Source organism: Cupressus sempervirens, chromosome 3 (assembly GCF_028749045.1).
Source record: "Cupressus sempervirens isolate cs-2001-9-10 chromosome 3, ASM2874904v1, whole genome shotgun sequence".
Taxonomy (NCBI): Eukaryota; Viridiplantae; Streptophyta; class Pinopsida; order Cupressales; family Cupressaceae; genus Cupressus; species Cupressus sempervirens.
The window spans coordinates 82,522,567-82,531,799 of record NC_143120.1 but is presented as its reverse complement, the minus strand read 5'-3'; the positions used below and the strand labels follow the sequence as shown (position 1 = coordinate 82,531,799).

The following is a 9,233-nucleotide window of genomic DNA, read 5'->3' as shown; positions in this document are numbered from 1 at the left end:
CAAATATAATAGTCCCGTGGCCCTGAGACTGGGAATAATAACTATAAGTTTTATGCTGAGAATGCTACGCAAGGGCAAGGCAGAATAGGACACATTGGTGAGTAAGGGTCATAGATCCTTGCAATAAGTTCATGAGACATACTATCAACCTTTTTACTGCATATTGAGTTACATGGTGCAGGTCCAGGGATCCTAAAAGTCATTGGGGCAAATGATTCAACAATTGTGGTAAGGCATCATTTATTGAGAAGGTCCCTACTCCCTCCAGCCAAATGAAATTATCTTTCAGCATTATAGCAATGACCATTTCACACTACTTAAGGAAAACTTGAGTGAATCAGAGCTAGATAATATTATTTTTCTCATTTCCCTAGGCAAAAGAGTTCAATCCTCAAAAAATTTATGAGGGGTTGAATATAGATTATTCTCAAAAACAATCTTGTAATATCAACTACTGTTTCAACAAGGAAGATTCCTCTAAGGTGTTGTTATTCTTTAGAGCACTATTCCACCCTGGAACCCTGGTTGCTTAAGTGGAGATCTAAAAATAGAGCCCGTACTTTATCTGAAGCTTGCTTTTGAAGTTTTCATCACTAGAGCACTATTCCACCCTGGAAGCCTGGTTGCTTAAGTGGAGATCTAAAAATAGAGCCTGTACTTTATCTGAAGCTTGCTTTTCAAGTTTTCATCATTAGTTAAAAGTTCATTCAGGGGGAAAGTTCAGTACATTCAAATGTCATATAACACATAAATAATTTAATTTTTTAAGATAGTAATAGTAAATATATTTAAAAAATAAACGAATTCAATTACAAGATGGCTAATTTTACTCTCCAAGAGCCTAGTAAGCATAAATATTAAACAACATTGTTTCTTAGAATAATTGCTGTAAAAAGTTCCAATAAATAATAATTCTATGTATCATACCAATATGTAGTCAATAACGCAGATAAACTTCAAACACCTAAAAGAACATTCTCATTATTTTAAACTTTACAGACTTGCAAAATATATAGCCTATTCCCAAAAAATTGTTCAGATATATAGTTTTGTAGCTAATAGAGTCACTGTAGCTTATGAGTGCCTATTGAAGTGTTCACTACACATTCAGTTGTGATTGGTGTGATACATTTGTTTATATTACCATGGTGATGCAATTGTCTACATTACCAGGGCTTACTGTATGGCATGAGTTTACCAATTAACCGAATTCAAGCTTAAAAGCAATCAAAGATCCAGGGTAGCAGCACGATAAGCAACACCGTGGAAGCCCGATGGTCTCTCAATGTCAATCCACTTGAATGATCCTCCTGTCTCACTTGGAGGTGCAAGCATACGAAATGTTTTACCTTCAATGCATATCCATCCCCCCATAAAGATGTTATGGCCAACCTCTGTACCCATGTCAAGTTCCCTGCACTCCATCGAATGAGGCTCTGCAATGTTGAATTTATCTTGTCTACAATCATATTCGATGAATCGGCTACGAGAAGAGAAATACAAGCGTCCAAATGCTTACAGTTGAATCTATTCTCCACAGTTTTCCAGCTTCTGGTGTGGGAATGAAAAACCTCAAAGTTGGACTCAGACGGCTCATCATGAAGATAAACATAGAATTTGCCATCAGCAAAAGCACCTTTAAACCAATCCCACCCGAGCACCTTTAAAGTATTCATATCGGGAAGAAAATCCCACTTATCCTCCAAAACATTGTAAACTGAAGCGCTCCGGACGCGGTTTGTAGACCTGTCCAACCCTCCACCAACGTAAATCAGTCCCCGTCTTTATCTACAGCGGAGGCGAAATATATTAACCCTGTAAGCATGCGGGTACCCTGCCTCCATTTTGAATAAGCAAAATCGTACAACCATACACAACTATTTGATTCGTGATCAAAACCAGTTTTTGTTTGGCGAAATGGCAATGATCACTGCCCAAACTATCTGCGGGAATGGGAGGTAGGCTTTCGCACGAGTTCTCCGCCAGGTCATACACTGCAACTCTCATTTCAGCATCGAGAATACAAATCCGTTACTCAGAAATCTTCAATATTTTCCGTTCTTGATAAAAGCGGGAGCTTTTTAATGTCGCATTCCAGGTTTTGCAGACACATCTGAGGTTGTGATAGGAGTTCAACTCCACCCTCAACAGACATTCCCACCCAATCTCATCTGGAAGACAAGGAAACAGAGATCCCATTGTCTGTGATTCCCGACTCTTTTTGCTAGAAGGGTCTAAATCTGAAAATGCGTATTTTCATATGCAACAAGAGACATAGTGCCTCATAGTTCCTGCCTTATGCATAATGGTTAGAGAGGTGTAGATGAGTGAGACTCTAGTGCATTAATTTTTGCTTACAAATGCACTTGTGATCTGGTAGGATTGTTCATATTTTGTTGTTAAATTCTCGTCTTAAAAATGTGTTTGTGATCTGATAGGATGGCTCATATTTTGTTGTTAAATTTTTGTACTATATTATTATATATTTGGGCATTTAAGCTGAAAAATAAGAGGCCAAAGTCCCAATATAGCACTAAGTACTTAATATCATACTACGATCAATATGTATGCTTTAGACAAATTTGCACCTTTTACATTGACAACTTCAATTATGTGCAATGAGGAAAGATATACATACCAATATTTGAATTATAGAACTTGAAGAAGTGATGAAGCATTTGGAGTATCACATTATATGTTTAAGCATACCATGCATGCTTACTAGACAATCATAAGTAGTTAGAATAACTTCCCCAACTATGTATTATTTTCATCTTGATTATCAAATGGAACTCACACTATTTTTAATCATTAGCACTAAACAAAAACTAAGATAGAGATAAATAGTAGTATACAACAATAACAACATAAACATATATGCAAAGGAAAAAATGATAGATAATATAGAAAAGGAAGAGGAAGAGAGATAAAATAGTAAGATAGAGTGATACCAACATAAGTTGTGTGTGTGTGTGAGAGTTAAATATAATTATTTTTCTTAATAAAACAAATAGTCAAAATAAAATCATGGTTATAATAAAGAATTAAAATTTATTATATTTTAATTAATGAAACTAAGAATTTAATTTTCATATTAAAACTTACATTTCTATAAGAAAAATGAAATTTATTGAAATATAAAAATATTTTATAAGTAAAACTAATTGTTTAATTTTACACAATTATATAAGGTTTGCTATTCAATGTTTTGTATTTCCAAATTTTTCATAAAATTAAGTAATTTTTAATTATGAAATAATATCTATATAATTTAATATGTACATTTGTAAATAATAAATAGGTGTAATACATATAAATTTAATGTTGATGAAAAAATATGATGTAATAAATAAGAAATAAAATATAACTATTTAAGTTTAATACATAGTTTATAAAAACCTAATAATAATTTATATATCTTTTAGAATTGAATTATTTCTATGTTGTGGTTATTTCTTTAGTATTTTTTTGATATAAAATATAATTATTAATTTAATATTAAAATATATATTTAAGTTTTAAATGTATTTAAACTAAATGATAAATTGTTTAAATAAAAAATATTAATAATAATAAATAATATAATTTAAAAATTGTAACACTATTCAATTATACATATTACAAACACTATTATAAAATATAATTAAAAAATAATATTGTTTAATTTATTTTTATAAAAGTAAAATAATAGTAATAATTTAACTACTTTTATTAAAAAAACAAAGTTTTAAAAAAATTAGAAATTCAAATATTGAAATTATATTAAAACATCATATTTATTAGTTATATATATATATATATATATATATATATATATAGAAGTATAATTTGAATGTATGCATTATATGAAGTTTTAGGAACAAGTTACATAAAATAGTAAAATTAATAATAAATCTATTTAAAATAAAAAATTAAAAATATTTAATAGATTTGTATAATTAATATTGATTAGACATGTGTGAGGTGGAAGATAAAATGATTGAAAAAATAAAATCCTATCAACTTGTCATAAATGTGGAAAAGATGAAGTTATAATTAATACATTTATTAATGCAAGATAAAATTGTTAGAAAATATTTATATTTTTTGTTGAAGAAAACTAATTTTCTCCCCCACCAAAAATAGTATGGACCAATAGAATGGATGAAAAATGTGATTTATAAAATAATGAAAAATTAGAAAAAGATATAAACATTTGAAATCTCATATAATCTTTTAAATTCTTAGATTTGATTGGTTAATGTTAATGTCATATTTGGATTGACGTGAATGCATAAGTATTCCTGCCTCGGTAGGAACTAATAAGTTATAGATCCTAGTGTATGCTAGTCTGAATTTTTTTTTGGCAAAGAAAGGACTTTGGGATTTTTATATTATAATTTGTAATGAGTAAATTATATTATGAACACGAGTAGAGATTTTTATTTTTATTTTTGAAAAGGTATTCATATTTTTGAGGATGCAATTTTATAAATCAAATTATATTAGACATTACTAGGAATATGATATGTTGCAAGATTTTAGGCTTTTTAAAAATTGGCTGGAATTTTTTTTATCTCAAGTAAAATAGTTATGATTTTATTTTTATTGTTAATGTTTGTCTTTGATATAGGGATACAATTATTTATACTATCCTAAATTATAGACATTGAATTGTTTTAACATTTCATTATTGTTTGTAATTTTAATTAATCATATTGGAGATTTTTTTAATATGCAAACAAAATTTAAGCTTTAATTTTAACAAAATATATTACAACTATAAATTGTCTCCAATTCTATTGGCTAGGAAAATTAGGCAATATGAGCTCACTTGTAAGAAACGGTATAAATGAAAAAAAATGATGTGTAATGCTTGATGATTTTTATTTTGCAATGTCTTCTGGTTGCTCTATGTATATCTCCCCCTTCAAATCATCATAAAGGAATGTTGTCTTGACATATATTTGATCGATCTTCCATCTCATTTGTGCTACAAATGAGATCATAGCTTGTATAGAAATATACTTGGCCACTAGAACAAATTTCTCCTCATATTCTATTGCCTCCTTCTGAGAGAACCCCTCTTCCACAAACCTTGCCTTATATTTCTCAATGCTACCATTTACACTGTGCTTTATCTTATAGATCTAGTGTGATCCAACTATTGTCCTTTTTGTTGGTATAGGCACTACCTCCCACAAATCATTCTACATTATTGAGGAATATCCTTTCTCCATAGCATCTCAACATACCCGATTCTTTGTAGCCTCCTAATAGCTGGAAGGAAAATAAATAACTAATGCCACATAGTCATTGAACTTGGTTGGTTGTCTTTGATGTCTAGTACTATTCCTAGGAGCTCCCATAAACTCCTGTGTATCCCTTTGTGTATCTTGAACGTCATGGTTCCTGGTGCCAATTGTAGAGGATGAAATATCAACCTCTATGTCTTCTTGATGCATTTCATGTTGCACTAATTTCTCCATATTCTGTGAATATTCACCACATGAGCCTGCACTTGTACTAATAATCGTACTTGAACTTTGTTGCCCTTAACTTGGCCTTGGAGCTTTTGTTGGGTACTCACTCTGATCATCTGCTAGAAAATATCTAGACCTTCTAAATGTCCTATCCTCCATGAACTTGACATTGTGTCTAACAATAATTCTTCTGGTCCCTAGAATAAAAATCATTTGTGCCTTTGAGGTTTCACTATACCCACTAAAATACCCTCTTTATATAGTCTGATCTAACATGGTGTGTGTATCACATGGAAAGTGACCATATTCCAAACTACCAAATATCTTGAAGTGACCAACATCTAGCTTCTTCCCTGTGAAATCTTCCTCTAGTGTAATCTTCCCTAGTACCTTATATGGAACCCTGCTCTAAATGTAAATTGTTGTATTGCACACCTCTTTCCATAAGTAGTTGGGCATGTCTTGGTCATATTGTATAGCTCTTACTCGCTCTGATATATATTATTTATTCCTCTTAGCTACTATATTCTACTATAGACTGTAAGGAACAGTCCATTCTCTATTGATTCCTTACCTGGTACAAAACTCCTAGAAGACATTTCCTTTGTACTCACCTCCATTGTTTGACTAAATAAATCTTCATGTACTCATATAAGTAGTATATCCAAGTATATCCTAGTCTTCCTATAGAAATCATCAATAAAAGTAACATAGTATTCATATACTCTAAGATATTTTGTCGACATTGGTCCATACAAATCTTCATGTACTAGATCAAGAACACCCTCAAATCATGTGTCACACCTTGGAAAATATGCTTTCATGAATTTTTCAACACACATCCCTTACATACAACATCATGCTTTGTTCTCACTGTTGGAACACCTGTCATTGTCTCACAAAGCAATTTAAGTGCTCCATGATGAGTATGGCCCATCCTCCTATGCCATAGCTCTCCAAGATCTCTAGGATTACTATTGCTCGTGAGTACCTTAGGAGTATCAAATTAAAACCTATAAAGGTGACCACTCATAATTCTAATAGTTATGGGTGATTTCCAATTCTTATGCCTGATAAACACATGTCCCCCTAAAGTATAGATTATACCTCTTATCCTAAAGGACAGACACAAAAACTTGATTCATACCTAAGCCTAGCACATGCAACACATCATGAAGTGGAATTATCTTTCCATTCTCCCTTTAAAATTGAACAGTCCCTTTCCTAAGAGAGTTGAATTTGTACAATTTTCTCATAGAATTATGGGTATTGGTGTTCTCCTCCTTATAACTGGAGAAGTACTCTCTAACTCCTATAATATGAAATGATGCCCCACTATTTATATACCAAACACACTATGAGGTTCAACTAATAATGCAAGCTATGAATGCAAACTCATCTTCCATTCTACTAAAGAGTTCTTTTACAATTGTTGAAGCTGCCATCTTCTTCTCTCTAGGCAAAAGCACAAACCTGTGTCACCCTTTTATAAAGGAAAAGGCTAACAAAATTATAATTGTTCAATTTCAATGACATAAAACTAGTATTATTATTTAGAATTTTAAAATGAAGTAAACCAATAAAATATGTAGAAATGGATGAAGTTTAGGATTATTATTTTTAATTATTATTTTTTATAATAAGAATTGATATATTTTCCTAAATTTTAAGGTTGATTTTTTAGTTGATGAAAATGCTAAAAATTAGGGGTCTAGTTCCCACCACAAAAATATATGAAAATAAAAATTTTCCCCTTTGATCTTAGATATATTTTATAGATGACATATATAGCTAGATCAATCAAATATAAAAATTGTATTTTGACCTATACTTTCTCTTTTATAACGATTCAAATTTCAACTCACCTGAAATAGATAGTTTTCTTCTCTCATCACATTTTTCAAAACAAATCTAGTCTAACCAAAAGAAGAATTATATATTCTAGAAGATGACTCTCTCCTCTAGAACGTCATTTATTTTTATTTTAAAATTTTGATATGATTTACTATTTTTTCTTTCTCAAAATCAACATATTCTCGAGTGTTAAAATACATAGTTGTACTAGTTTTTAATTACAATATACCGTATCCAATTAAAACGCTATAAAATCTATATGATAATATTCTTGACTTTGAGCTCTATAAAATGGTGTTTATATGTTATTTTAAAAATATTATTAAAAAGAGTAAAAGTCATTTTTTTGAAATAATTTTATTTCTTTAGTAATTGGACACAAACTAGTATAAAACATGCATTTAATAGACATTTCCAATTAGAAAAGTGTGAGAATATATACAACTTAGCTATCATGAATTTTTCTAGATCATATTTTTGAACAAAATTGGTTTTTAGATAGAAATACTCAATTTCAATTGTTCTGATAAGTCAGCCTGAAAGGTCACACAACTTTGTATTTTTACCCTTCCATTCTTCTTTTCTAGGAAATCACTATTGTAGTGGCCACACTTGTGAAAACCAAAGCACTTGATCTTAGAAAGGTCATGCTTCTTCTTCTTCTCACTTTGTGAATTTGATCCTTTACTAGACCCCTTATTTTCTTTCCATTTTCCTACTAGGGTGACATTCTCCTATTCCAAATTATTTCTCTGACTCTTGCAAGCTTCATTGACAAGACTTAGTCTAAACTTCTCCAGAGTTAAATCACTCTGTAGTCAATCCCAATTCAATAAGGTGTCTCATCCAATGACAACTTGAACAAAAAAATACCTTACTTCTTAGTAAACTCATTTAGGGAAATTTTTACTAGCTCATCATCATTAGGACTACTCCAATAACTGTTACTTGTACTTGAAAATTCTAAGCCTGGTGAGGTAACTTGTGATGTGTTCTCCTTGGTTCATCCGAGTATTCTTCAACTTTTCTATGAGAATCATCTTTCTATTGGTGGTAGGATTCTCATACATATTCAAAATGGCATCTCACATCTTCTTCATTGTATCGATCTCTCATATATGTGGAACAATATGGTCCTTAACACCATCACGAAATATCCTCCTCGCGTTGGCATCATCCTTCTATGCCACAAGTTGTATTGCATCTATAGGTACAACTACAATAATGGTAACATAATCTTTGATATCATTCTCTTCCAACAATAAAGAAAGTATAGCCTTCTAGACACTGAAATTCGAGGCACCATCCAATCTGTCCTGATCTCTCAAAGGAGTTGAAGCCATCTCAAGGGATAAAGAGATCAACATAGATTTTATGAACCTTCAATTCTTTCCAAGGAAAAATCTTTTCTACCCTCAACAGTGCTCAGATACCATGTGAAAATTCCTATTGTAGACACTAATTATTAATCTACTATCTTCAATGATTATTTAGTTGTCCAAAATTAAATCAGAGCCAATTTTGAAGAATAACACAAGTACAACTTCACCAATAAAAATATGGAAAAAAATTTGCAACACAATGACACAATATTTTCAGATAAATTGTCCCTGGAAAAACCCCTAAGTGAAAACCAATTAAATGAGGAATTGTATTAAACTTCAAAAAATCAAGAGACACAAAATTCCTTGTCTCTTATTGGAAAAAATCTGACAACCACCCAATTTTTCCTATTAATATTCCCCAACTTCTATCCCTAATGCTATCACTGCACCCTTTCTCACACTACATGATTCTTTGCTACCACTACAAATTTATTTACGAACACTAGAAATGCTTCTCAAACTTATGTTCTCCAAATGCCCCCATGACCCCCTTTTATAAAACTCATGTTGGAAAATCAATGACCGAGATTGA

At 31.0% G+C, this 9,233-nt stretch overlaps 1 pseudogene; it reads right to left on the bottom strand.

Annotated features, from left to right (window-relative positions):
* Positions 1-1,227: 1,227 nt before the first annotated feature.
* LOC149564890 (F-box/kelch-repeat protein At1g80440-like) lies at positions 1,228-2,199 on the bottom strand (annotated as a pseudogene).
* Positions 2,200-9,233: the final 7,034 nt, after the last annotated feature.